Here is a 12863-nt window from a genome sequence, read left to right on the forward strand (position 1 = left end):
AATTCTTAAACCATGCTGTTTTGCCTTAGTCTCCCTCTTTTTTTCTGCTTTATTGTTCGCCATGAGTTTGTCCTATCACTGATTCGCTGTTCTGACCTATCCATCCTTGCCACTGCAGCATCCATGGAGATTGCAGCTCAGTTATAGCATGTTTTATTTCATCCTGATTAGCTTTTACTTCTTTTATCTCCAAAGAAAGGGATTCTAATCTGTTTTCAACCCCAGCTAGTATTATTATTGTGATTCCAAATTCTGGTTCAGACATCTTGCTTGTATTTGTCTTAAGTCCCTGGCTGTCATTTCTTCCTGTTCTTTCTTTTGGGGTCAATTCCTTCATTTCATATTTTTGAAGGAAGAAAAGGGATTAATAAGGTAAAAAAATTTAAAATTAAAAAATTAAAAACAACAAAAAAATCAAATAAATGATGCTAGATCCTAGGTGCATTTTAGTTTGGTGGTTGAAAGGAGCTTGATAGATTGGAGAAAAAAAGGGAAAGATATGAGAAGGAAAAAAAAGAAAAAATGAGAAAAAGAAACAAAAGAGAAAAAGGAAAATGTTTGAAAATTTGAAAAAATGTATACAATAAAATAGAATAAAATGAAATGATGAAAGTAAAATAGAAGTAAAAAATTTACAAAGATGTGAAGATATAGTAGAAAATTAGTAAAAATCTTTTTAATAAAAATGGGAAATAAAAATAATTTTTTTCTTTTTCTATATTTAAGAATAAGAAAAGAAAAAAAAATTGAATAGATGGACTAGCGAACAGACTGAAATACGATTGAAATTACATCAATTTCCCCCAGACTGTGAAGCATTTTATAGTCTGTAAACTAAGCAGGCAGAGAGACATGTGGTGTTCCTGTAGAGCGAGGTTGCCCCAGATGGGCGGGGCTTAGTGTAACAGCTCCCTTCTGCACTAGGTGGCCCTGCTTAGCTTACTGAGGTGGATTGTTGTGGTGCGTGTAGGTGTGAATGTGCATGCATGGGAGGGATGAAAATGGTGTCACCCAGCTACCCAGTCTCTAGTTTGGGAACTCTGTTCTCCCCAACCAGCAATCGCACACCCCTCCTTTGTCTCTGGCTTCCATTCACTCCCCGCTTTTACATTGTCTGTGACCAAGCCATCAGGTTGCAAGATGGCACCTCCCTCCTGAATTTTATCTCAGATGTGGCTGGGATTTTTTTCCTAGTCCCTCACTTCTGAGGGTCTGAGACTTTGACCCACTCAGACCCTCTGGGGAGAGTCTCACTGAGCAATGGTCAGGTGCCAGCTGAACCCAGGAACATTCATAGGACTGTGCTACTGACGATGTTCAGAGACTGTGGATGGGTGCCAGCCTGCCCCAGAAAAATTTCCGCTCTCGTGTAGCAGCATCGTTTCAGGGATTATGGTAAATCACAACATACATCTGACACCAGGCTTCCTGCTTAATGTCCTTTTTCCAGTACCAGCAAATGTGGTTGTTCTCCAGGGTCTGCTGGGACCTTTGCCTGTGGGGTGGCTGCACAGCCTCTACCAAATATCCTCCCAGCCAGGGAACTGCCTCTCCCCCTGTAGCCTGAGGACCCCTTGGTCCTTGCTCTCTGCTCATAGGGATTTGCCCTTCCCACCAGAGCTCTGCCCAGTATCAAGCTGCAGAGTTTCAGACTCTGTGATCCCCTGTTTATAGTCTTTTTTTAAAAAATTTTTTCGATGTTTATTTTTGAGAGAGAGTGACAGAGTGTGAGTAAGGAAGGAACAGAGACAGAGGCAGACACAGAATTCAAAGCAGGCTCCAGGCTCTGAGCTGTCAGCACAGATCCCCACGCAGAGCTTGAACCCATGAACCGTGAGATCATGACCTGGGCTGAAGTTGGATGCCCAACCGACTGAGCCACCCAGGCGCCCCTGTTTATAGAGTCTTAATGGAATTTAAACCCTCTGCTTTCTCCTTTCTCCCTTTTAGGTTCAGTCCCTTGTATACTCTTTCTTTTCTCTCCAGCTTTCAGGCAGGGGGGAAGCTTTCCTGTACTCTCCCCCCATCTCCATCCTCTCTCCGCAAGCAAAAACAGCTCCCTCTCTTTGCTGCTTCTCTTTCCCCCAGTTTACTTCTCCACACTGAGTACCTGCTGAGTTCTCTGGTTCAGGTTGTGCCGATTGTTGTGTTAATCCTCAAATCAGTTATCTAGGTGTGCAGGATGGTTTAGTGTTGATCTGGCTGTATTTCATGGATGAGAGATGCAAAAAAAACCCTTCCATGCTGTTCTACCACCTTGGCTCCCACTCAACAAGTACCCTTCTTAGTCCTCATCACCTATTTAACCCATCCCCTCACCCACTTCCCTTCTGGTAACCACCAGTTTGTTCTCTATAGTTAAGAGTCTGTTTCTTGGTTTGCCTCTCTCTCTCTCTTATTTTACCCTTTGCTCATTTGTTTTGTTTTTTAAATCCACATATAAGTAAAATCATATGTATTTGTCTTCCTCTGACTGATTTGTTTCCCTCCGCATTATACTCTCTAGCTCCATCCATGTCATTGCAAATGGCAAGATTTCATTCTCTTTTATGGATTAGTAGTATTCCACTGTATACATATATCACATCTTCTTATCCATTCATCAATTGATGGACTCTTGGGCTGTTTCCATAATGTGGCTATTATAGATAATTCTGCTACAAACATTGAGGTGCAGCATGGAGGTTTCTCAAAAGGTTAAAAATAGAACTACCCCATGATCCACCCATTGTACTACTAGGTGTTTACCCGAAGAATGCAGAAATCCTCCATGTCTTTTAATGGCTTGATAACTCGTTTCTTTTTAGCACTGAATAGTATTCCATTGCCTGGATGAACCACAGTTTACTTATCCATTCACCTACTGAAGAATATCTTGGTTGATTCCAAGTTTGGGCAACTATGAATAAAGCTGCTATAAATATCTGTGTGCAGGTTTTTGTATGGGCGTAAGTTTTCAACTTCTTTGGGGAAATACCAAGGAATGCAATTGCTGTGTTTTATGGTAAGAGTATGTTTAGTTTAGCAAGAAACTGCAAACTGTCTTCTAAGGTGGCTGTACCATTTTGTATTCCTATATACACATATGTGTGTGTGTGTGTATGTATATACATATATGTAGGTATGTATATGTGTGTGTACACACACATACATGTAATATGTATATATATTCATATATATGACATGCATTTATAGACATTTATATGTGTTATACAGAATATATGTATCTATGTATACACACACACACACACATAAAGGTATGTATATCTTTTTTTGGTAGAAATTGGCTCATGTGATTGTCAGAGGCTGGCAAATCCAAAACTTGTAGGGCAGTCCAGCAGGCTGGAATCTCAGAAGCTAATATTGTACTGTTGGGTATGAAGTCTTTAGGGCAGTTTTGGCATGCTGGAAACTTAGGCAGGATACACATGTTACAGTGTTGAGGCACACTTCTTCTCTGGAAAACCTCAGTTTCTGCTCTGAAGGCCTTCAACTGATTGAGTGAGGCTCACCCATATTATTGAGGGTAATTTCCTTTACTTAAAGTCAGCAGATTATAGATGTTAATTGTGTATACAAAACAACTTCACAGCAATATCTCAACCACTGTTTGACCAGTCAACTGGTCACCAGACCCTAGCCACGTTGACACATAAAACTTAACCATCACGCCTGTGTGTGTGTGTGTGTGTGTGTGTGTGTGTGTGTGTAATTGTAACAGAGATAACCGTTAACTTGGTGGACCACATGTGCAAGATTTCTCTAGAAGTCTATCTTGGAGTCTCAGCCTAAAACCAGTTCGACACTCCTTCTAACAAATTTGTAAGGACCTAATCCTTTTTCTGCTTAAAAGAATTAGAGTGGTTTCTGTTATTTGCAACTGAACCTCATTGCTATTCGAGCAAAGTCTTGATGAGAGTATGAGAAAGAAACTCTATAGGCTAAGTATATTCATGAGGATAGATGCAAAAGTAGCATCTAAAATGTTAGCACTTGAGGGGCGCCTGGGTGGCTCAGTCAGTAAAGCGTCCGACTTCAGCTCAGGTCATGATCTCACGGTCCTTGAGTTTGACCCCCACTTTGGGCTTTGTACTGACAGCTCAGAGCCTGGAGCCTACTTCGGATTCTGTGTCTCCCTCTCTCTGTCTCTTCCCCGCTTATGCTCTCTTTTTCTCTCTCAAAAATAAACATTAAGAAAAAAAATTAAAATGTTAGCAATTGAATTCAGGAATCCATCAAAAAGCTAATGTATGATCAAGCTGGGTTTACATCAGAAAAGCAAAGTTCAGCATTAGAGAAATAGTTTATTTTACTAAATTAATAGATGTAATATTAAAGATATAAAATCATTTGATAAAATGCTATTAAGGGAACTAGAGATAGACATGAATTTCTTTAACCTGATAAAGTATATCTGAAATACCAAACATCAGACATGAAACAACAGTAAATTCAATGCTCAACAGTAAATTCAATGCTAAGCACAAAACCTTTCCTTTAAAAAGAGTAGCAGGACAAGGATACCCACTATGACCGTGTAGGTGCAATGTTGTAGTAAACATTTCAGAAATAGTACTCATAAGGAAGAAGAAATAATAATTGTAAAGATTGTGAAGGCAGGAACAAAATTTTGTTATTTGTGGTTGAAATTATCGTAGAAAACTCCATAAAATATAGAGACAAATATCAGAATTAGTCAGAGTTCAACAGGTTGCTGGATGAAGTTCAGTATATAAAAGTCTATTTCTTTAGTAGCACCAGCAACAGACCTTAACATTTAAAAAAATACACTTAACATAATGTGTAGGGGTAAGGAAAAAAAATAAAGACCGTTAAGGAGAAATTTACAACAATTTTATTGAAAAAGACTAAAGATTGTGATAAATGAAGCTGTATACCATATTGTAGCATAAGAAGGTTCAATATTATAAAGGTATTAGTTCTCACCAAGTTGATCTACATTTTTTTTTATTTAAAAAAAATTTTTTTTTTTAACATTTATTTTTGAGACAGAGAGAGACAGAGCATGAACGGGGGAGGGTCAGAGAGAGGGAGACACAGAATCTGAAACAGGCTCCGGTCTCTGAGCTGTCAGCACAGAGCCCGACGCGGGGCTCGAACTCACAGACCGCGAGATCATGACCTGAGCTGAAGTCGGCCGCTTAACCGACGGAGCCACCAAGGCGCCCCTGGTCTACATTTTTAAAAGAAATTCCAGTCAAAATCCCAACAAGACTTTTTATGGAACTTTTGAAGTGTATTTTAAAATTTATACGAACAGAGGTAAAAATAGCCCAGATGCTCAGATGTTCCTGAAGAAGGAGGTGGTGGGTGGTGTGGGGGGTGAAGTGGGGTGAGGAAGGAGGCCAGACAACTTGCAAACATTAAAAACTGTGGTAATTATATCAGCGGATATTAGTATATATTGATAAATAGATATAGAATCAATGAAGCAACAGCTCAGAAACAGATATATATATTGAAATCTGATACATGGCAGAAAGCACAGTGGATATGGAAAAACAGAAAATTGATTCCTACATCACAGGATATACAAAATCAATTCTAAATGTAATAAATATGTACATATGATAGACAAAACTTCCAAATATTTTCTAAGGAAATACAGAACAGGCTTATACCTTCAGCTGAAAAATATTTGTTGAACAAAACATAAAAGGAAGAAACTGATTTAGGAATTAGTTGCTTATTAAATATTTGGTAGAACTTGCATATAAAACTGTCTGTCCTTGGAGTTTCCTTTATGAAAAAAGTTCAGATGGACCCATGCCTTTATTGGTTATCGGTATATTCAAGTTTTTTTTTTTTTCTTGAGTAAGTTTTGACAATTTAACTGTCTCAGGGAATTTGTTGATTTTTCCTATATTTTCGAATTTATTGACAAAAAAAACTATAATCTTAAAGAAATCTTGTTAGTCTCTGCTGAATTTGTAATTATGACTTAATTTTATTCCTCATAATGTACCTTTTCTATTTTTTCTTGATCAATATTGCTAAAATTGGTCAAATTTACTACTCAGTTAAAAGAATTCTTTTGTTCAGTTAATCCTCTCTATTAATATCTTCATATCCTATTTTATTCCTGTGTCATCTTATCTTTACTATTTAATTTTCCTTTTTTCTTTGTTTTTAGTATTTTTAAAAAATACTAAAATTTTTTTTTAATTCCTTAGGTTGAACTCTTTATTTATAGTCACACTTTTTCTCTAATAAAAGCATTCATGGCTGTGTTACTTCGATTTTTTTTTTTTAAATTCCTTATGTTGGACTCTATATTCACCCTTTTTTTTTCTCTAATAAAAGCATTTATGGCTGTGTTACTTCGATTACCTTTTTTTCATTTTGTTCTTGGTTTTGTTTGTTTATTGTACTTCAGGTATAGTTAACATACAGTCTTGTATCAATTTTAGGTGTTCAATGCAGTAATTCAATAATTCTATACATTACGCAGTGCTCATCACGATAAGTGTACTCTTAGTCCCCTTCACCTATTTCACCCATTCCCCCACCCACCTCTTCTCTGGCAACCACCAGTTTGTTCTCTATAGTTAGGATTCTGTCCTTTGGTTTGTCTCTTTTTTTCTTTGTTTGCTTGTTTTGTTTCTTAAAGTCCATATATGAGTGAAATCTTACAGCATTTGTCTTTCTCTGACTGACTTATTTTGCTTAGCATTATATTCTCTAGCTCCGTCCATCCATGTCATTGCAAATGGCAAGATTTCATTTTTTTTAGGGCTAAGTAATGTTCCATTGTATGTGTGTGTGCGTGTGTGTGTGTGTGTGTACCTATATATATATATATATATATATATATACACATACATATATATACATGTATATACATATGTATACATATATGTAGGTACACACACACGCGCACACAAATATATATTGTTCGTTACAATAAAAGTGGTTAAACCCAGGGTCATTTTTTATATTAGTCATGGTATTTCACTTATGATAAAATGAAAGTTTTTACAAAACCACAATTTGGAACAGAAATATATATATACATATACATACACACGTACACACACACTCACACACCACATCTTCTTTATCCATTCATCTATCAGTGGACACTTGGGCTGCTTCCATAATTGGGCTATTGTAAATAATACTGATATAAACATAGGGGTGCATATATCTTTTCAAATTAGTGTTTCTGTATTCTTTGGGCAAATACCCATTAGTGGAATTACTGGATCATAAAGTAATTCTATTTTTAATTTTTGGAGGAACCTCCGTACTGTTTTCCACAGTGGCTGTACCAATTTGCATTCCCGCCAAAAGTGCATGAGAGTTCCTTTACAGCCACATCTTTGCCAACACTTGTTTCCTGTGTTGTTGGTTTTAGCCACTCCAACAGGTGTGAGGTGATGTCTCATTGTGGTTTTGATTTGCATTTCCCTGATGATGAGTGATATTGAGAATCTTTTCATGTGTTTGTTAGCCATCTGTATGTCTTTGGAGAAATGTGTGTTCATATCTTCTGCCCATTTTAAATTTGTTTACTTGTTTTTTTGTGTGCTGAATTGTATAAGCTTTTTATATATTTTTGATACTAAGCCTTTACTGAATATGTCATTTGCAAGTATCTTCTCCCATTCAGTAGGTTGACTTTTTGTTTTGTTGACGGTTTCCTTTGCTCTGCAAAAGCTTTTTTTTAATTTTAATTTTTTTTACTTTTTTTTTATTTTGGTGTAGTCCCAGTAGTTTATTTTTGTTTTTGTTTCCCTTGCCTTAAGAGACCTATCTAGAAAAAATGTTGCTATGGCTGATGTCAGAGATTATTGCCTGTGTCTCTCTTCTAGGATTTTTAAGGTTTTAGTTTTCACATTTAGGTCCTTAATCCATTTTTTTTGTTTATTTTGTGTATGGTGTAAGCCAGGGTCCAGTTTCATCTTTTGCATGTAGCTGTCCAGTTTTCCCAACAGCGTGTATTGAAGACACTGTCTTTTTCCCATTGCATATCCTCGCCTCCTTTGTTGAAGATTAATTGGCCATATAATTGTGGGTTTATTTCTGGGCTCTCTATTCTGTTCTCTTGTTCTATGTGTCTGTTTTTGTGCCAGCACCCTACTGTTTTGATTACTGCAGCTTTGTAGTATATCTTGAAATCTGGGGTTGCAATACTGATGGTGTTAGTCTTTTTCAAGATTCCTTGGCTATTCGAGGTCTTTTGTGGTTCCACACAAATTTTAGGATTATTTGTTTTAACTTCAATTACCTTTTTAAATGCATTCCTCAAATTTTGCGATGTAGTGTTTCTGTTATTTTTCCAAATGTTTTGTGTGATTTCTCCATTGAGCCATGAATTATTTAGTAGTGTATTTTTAACTTTCTAGGGGTGCCAGGGTGGCTTAGTTGGTTAAGCATCCAACTTTGCCTCAGGTCATGATCTTGCTGTTTGTGAGTTTGAGCCCCACATCAGGCTCTGTGCTGACAGCTCAAAACCTGGAGCCTGCTTTGGATTCTGTGTCTCCATTTCTCTCTGCCCCTTCTTCACTCATGCTCTGTCTCTGTCTCTGTCTCTCTCTTTCAAAAATGAATAAATATTAAAAACATTTTTCTAAAGTAGCATATTTTTAACTTTCTAAATATATGGGCCTGAAAAAATCCTCCTCTCACTGATTTGTAATTTAGTATTATTGAGATCAGAGAATGCAGATTATTATAGGATTCTCTGAAATTTATTGAGACTCCTTATGAGGGCCAGTTTTTATAGACAGTCCATGTATACTTGAATAGAATGTTTATTCTCTAATTATATTCTATGTACATTAATGTTAATGTGTGGAATATTAATTGTGTTCTTCAAATATTCTATTTTCTGATTCTTTGTTTACTTGGTCTTTAAATTACTGAGAGAAGTGTGTTAAAACCTTTCACTATGATGATGGTTGCTTTATCAATTTTTCCTCTTCATTCTATAACTTTTTGTTGCATATATCTGAAGGTATTTTATTGTGGTTTATAGAGTTTTAGTATTTTTACATGTTTCTACATTTTTTTAAATATGTAGAAGCCCTCTCCACTAGTGCAATAATCTTTTCCTCTTAAAGATGATCTTTTGTCTGATATTATCGTAACTATACCAGAATTCTTTAGGTTGTGTTAACCAATACGTGCTTAATACATAATTTTTCTACATTTTTAATTTTTCTGTGGTTTGTGTTTAGATGTTCCTTTTGCAAATTTCATTTTAGATGTGACTATTTAAAAAATATATAGTTCAATATTCTTTGTCTTTTAGTTGGGCAGTTGAGTCCATTTACATACATGTGGATCCATCTCTTTTAACTTCTTTTGTGAGTTTTGTTGGTCAGACTTCTTTTGTGCAGTAAGAAGTTTGAGCTTTCCCCCTTAAGTAATTGGAAATTGTCAAGTGTTTACTGAGCGCAGTTTAATACACATACACAGACACACACCCCGTAGGAAGCAGGTTACTTTTACCTTCATTTTACACCCGAGCCAGATGAGTTAATTGTGTGACTTTAGGTACAAAACTATTAGGAGATTAAATTTGAACCACGATCTGAAATTGGACCCCAAATCCACTATCCTTTCATGCTTCCATCTTGTCTCCAGGATAGAGAGGTTCTGTCATCTACAGTGGAGCTACAGATGGCAGAAAAGATCAAAGGACGATGAGGACTCTCAGGAGAAGCTGATAAGGTATGTTGAGCTCAGAACTTTTATTGTCCCTAATTTTTAAAAGGAGGTTGAATAGAATTTTGAAAGTGAATGACATTTTGCTTTGTTCTTGTTTCTTTGATGAGATTTACTCATCAGAAAGTGATGATGTTTGCTACAATAAAAGTGATATTTAAACCCAGTGTCATTTTTTTTAATTAGTCATGGTATTTCACTTACAAAATGAAAGTTTTATAAAATTATAATTTGTAACAGAAGCACATGGTGATTTTGTCCATTTTCTTGATAAGTGGAGAGAGTGAAGATTATTGTTGAACAAGTCTGACAATGAGAAGACCTAACCCCAAGTCCATTTCAATGATTCAAAAAGAGATCAAAAGGAATTTCTCTCTTTTAAATTATTGTTTTACTGTTGAATAATTTACTTGGAAAAAATTTCTTGAGAAGTTTCTTAGGGTCACTGAAGCTAGTTTTGATAATAAATTTAGGATTTGAGAGGAAGCAATGGCCTGGGAAAATAAACTTTGATCAGTAATTGTCTAAAATCATAGAGATTGTATGATTAGGGTGTTAGGAAGAAATTGGAGCTATTTGGGGGGAATTAAGAATCTATAAAATGCAAACAGCCTGATTTTCTTTATGGATTCTATGAATTTCAAGGTAATTGTTTTTTCTATATTAGGTCATAGCACAGCTTTCTAGACCCAGTTCCAGGTCCCCTTGTCCAAAGTGTACCCCCCCCCCCAACAGTGGTGTGGAGTTGTGATAAGAGTTCTAAGTATCTTGAAAATACTGTGGGAATCATATTGAAGCTGGCTTCAGGATCCTAGTTTTGCAGGACTAGGTCACTAATAAGCTGCAAAATCCATTTTCAAATGAAATATACTTATTCTAAAAGAAAAGCCCTTTCAAATGAGCAAAATGCAATTCTAGGTCTTAAATTGGGGCATTAACAAAGGCTGAACTTCACTTTGATTTACTTAAAAAACAAGTCACCAAAACAGGGTGCTGGCTGGTTTTACCCCTTTTCCTCTGTGGTAGGATCACTTCTACTTTGTTTTAGTATGGGACATGTGGGTGGTCTGTGAGATGTACCGATAGTTAAAAGATAATTCTTTAGGCTTTTCACTGGTTTCCTCACTTCTGTTCTTGTTCTATACAATTTATGCACATATTGCTATTGAAATATTTTTTTACAGCCAGTTGAAATTTATGGATAAAGTACTACCTTTACAGCTTGGATTAAAAGCCATTCCTTGTCTTATCCCAACCCGCCATTCTGATCTCACCTTCAATCCTTTATCACCACCTCTAGATGTGTGCACATGCGTGCGCGCACATACACACACACACACACACACACACACACACACACACACACACAGAGTTTTAACCACAACGTGGTACTTGCCCTTTTCTTTGCACATGCTGTTCACACTGCCTGAAATACTCATGACCCTCCTGCCATTGTAATCCCAGATTAAATATCACTTCCTCTTTGAAGCTATACTGAACATAGTCGCTCCCTACTCCGAGCTCCCAAAGCATACTATAAACTCATCATTTTATGGAATTCGCCAGTCATAGTCTAGTAATCCATAAGCTACAAGACATTGCCCACAAACAATAGCTGCATAGGGATTGGCTTTGCTCTTCCAGTTTGGTACCATTGCTCTTGTAACTTCTTACCTTGCTCCTCTTACACGCTCTGGGTTGAAAAAAGAATAGACTTGCTGGCAGTACCTCTTGGACTTAAGTAAATAACGGAAAATGTAGAAGAGGCTGGTACTAAGAAATGACAGCAAGGAAGCAGGGGGATTTCTGTCACCCCAGGGTGGTCTATCCAGACCAACTATGCTCAAGTGGCCATCCCTATCTGGAGGATGAATGCAAAATAGGCATAAGCCAATCAAAGATTACCAGTAGAAGGAACACATTCTGCTTAAATCTAAGAAAAACTAGTATTAGATTAAGGATGTGGAAAAAATAATAACCCTCCCCAAGTGTTGAAATTTCTGTAAAACTCAACATTAGTCATATATTGTTTTAATATAATGATTAGAAATATAAGTACATGTTTATGCTGAGGTATTAACAAACACTAGTTCAGCTTTTACTTATAATCTGGAAAAGTGTAATAAGCTGCTAACCAGTGTTAGAAAGATGGGCTTATTCAAAGCTATAGACTAGGTTGGTAATACTAGTTACGAGTTGCCATTTATTCAGTGCCTGTTAAATCTCAAGCCCCGTGAGGGAGGCGTCATGACTATATTTTACTTTGACATATTTTATTTGACTTAATCCACACAAGATACTTGTAGGCTAGGTACAATCATCCCAACTTTATAGAGTAGACAACTGATGTCCCAGGAGGTCGAATAATTTGCTCAATGTCACCCACTTTGTGAGTGGAGTCCGAATTTGAATTCCAGTCTTTCTGCCTCCAAAGCACATGCTCTTTCTGTCATACAAGGCTGCCTCACAAAGTAAGTTTCAAAGAAAGAAACATCTACGAAGAAAGACGGAGCTTCTCAAAAACTGTACCTGCAAACTCACATCTGTACTCAATAGCAAACAATTCCCTTAGTTAAGAGAAATGTATTTCGGAAAGCAGTTTGGCATATGAAAAATGTGCCTACCATACACAATGACTACAAAAATAATTGAAATAAATGATCAGATGTAGTTATCCCTTGAGGCTTTTCCATCACTGTCCAGCCCAACCTCGTGAGATCAGGCTGAGGACACCATGTAAAAGTTGTGACCCATGGCCCTGTTGGTCCGTGGCCCTGGCCCCCACTCATTCTTCTCTCTTCTCCTCTAGACTTCCTGTTTTCCAACCCTGCGTCTGGTCACAGCATTCCATGCTGTCTTCCTCACTTTATTCTCTGTCTTACACAGGGTTCTATCTCTTCTGGGCACAGCCGCAGTGATTCCCTTGGCAAAGCTCTCGTTCTGGTTTGGTAGTGTAGACCCAGATGGATACTTTGTCAGATGCCCCTATGGTGGTGTTTATCCAGGAGTGGTTTGAAGATCACTTCTATACAGATTACATTGCAGGAGGCTTGGAGAATATCCGAGTTGACTGAATCAGGACCTCTGGGGAGTAGGTCCTACAATCTGCACTTTAATAGGCTTTCTCGTTGATTCTCTCTCTTTTTTTAATGCTTTATTTTGAGACAGAG

At 37.0% G+C, this 12863-nt stretch overlaps 1 long non-coding RNA gene across 3 annotated transcripts in view; it reads left to right on the forward strand.

The window, feature by feature from the left end:
- The window catches only part of LOC128314162 (uncharacterized), a 90876-nt gene that overhangs the window by 22334 nt on the left and 55679 nt on the right, over nt 1-12863 (forward strand). The window contains exon 4 of one of the 3 annotated variants that reach the window (XR_008295662.1): nt 9618-11966. The exons of the other annotated variants lie outside the window; for them this stretch is intronic. This is a non-coding gene — a long non-coding RNA (uncharacterized LOC128314162). Of the gene's footprint in view, nt 1-9617; nt 11967-12863 lie in introns of those variants that run through there. 3 annotated transcript variants of the gene reach the window in all.

This window comes from Acinonyx jubatus, chromosome A1 (genome assembly GCF_027475565.1).
Source record: "Acinonyx jubatus isolate Ajub_Pintada_27869175 chromosome A1, VMU_Ajub_asm_v1.0, whole genome shotgun sequence".
NCBI classification, from domain to species: domain Eukaryota; kingdom Metazoa; phylum Chordata; class Mammalia; order Carnivora; family Felidae; genus Acinonyx; species Acinonyx jubatus.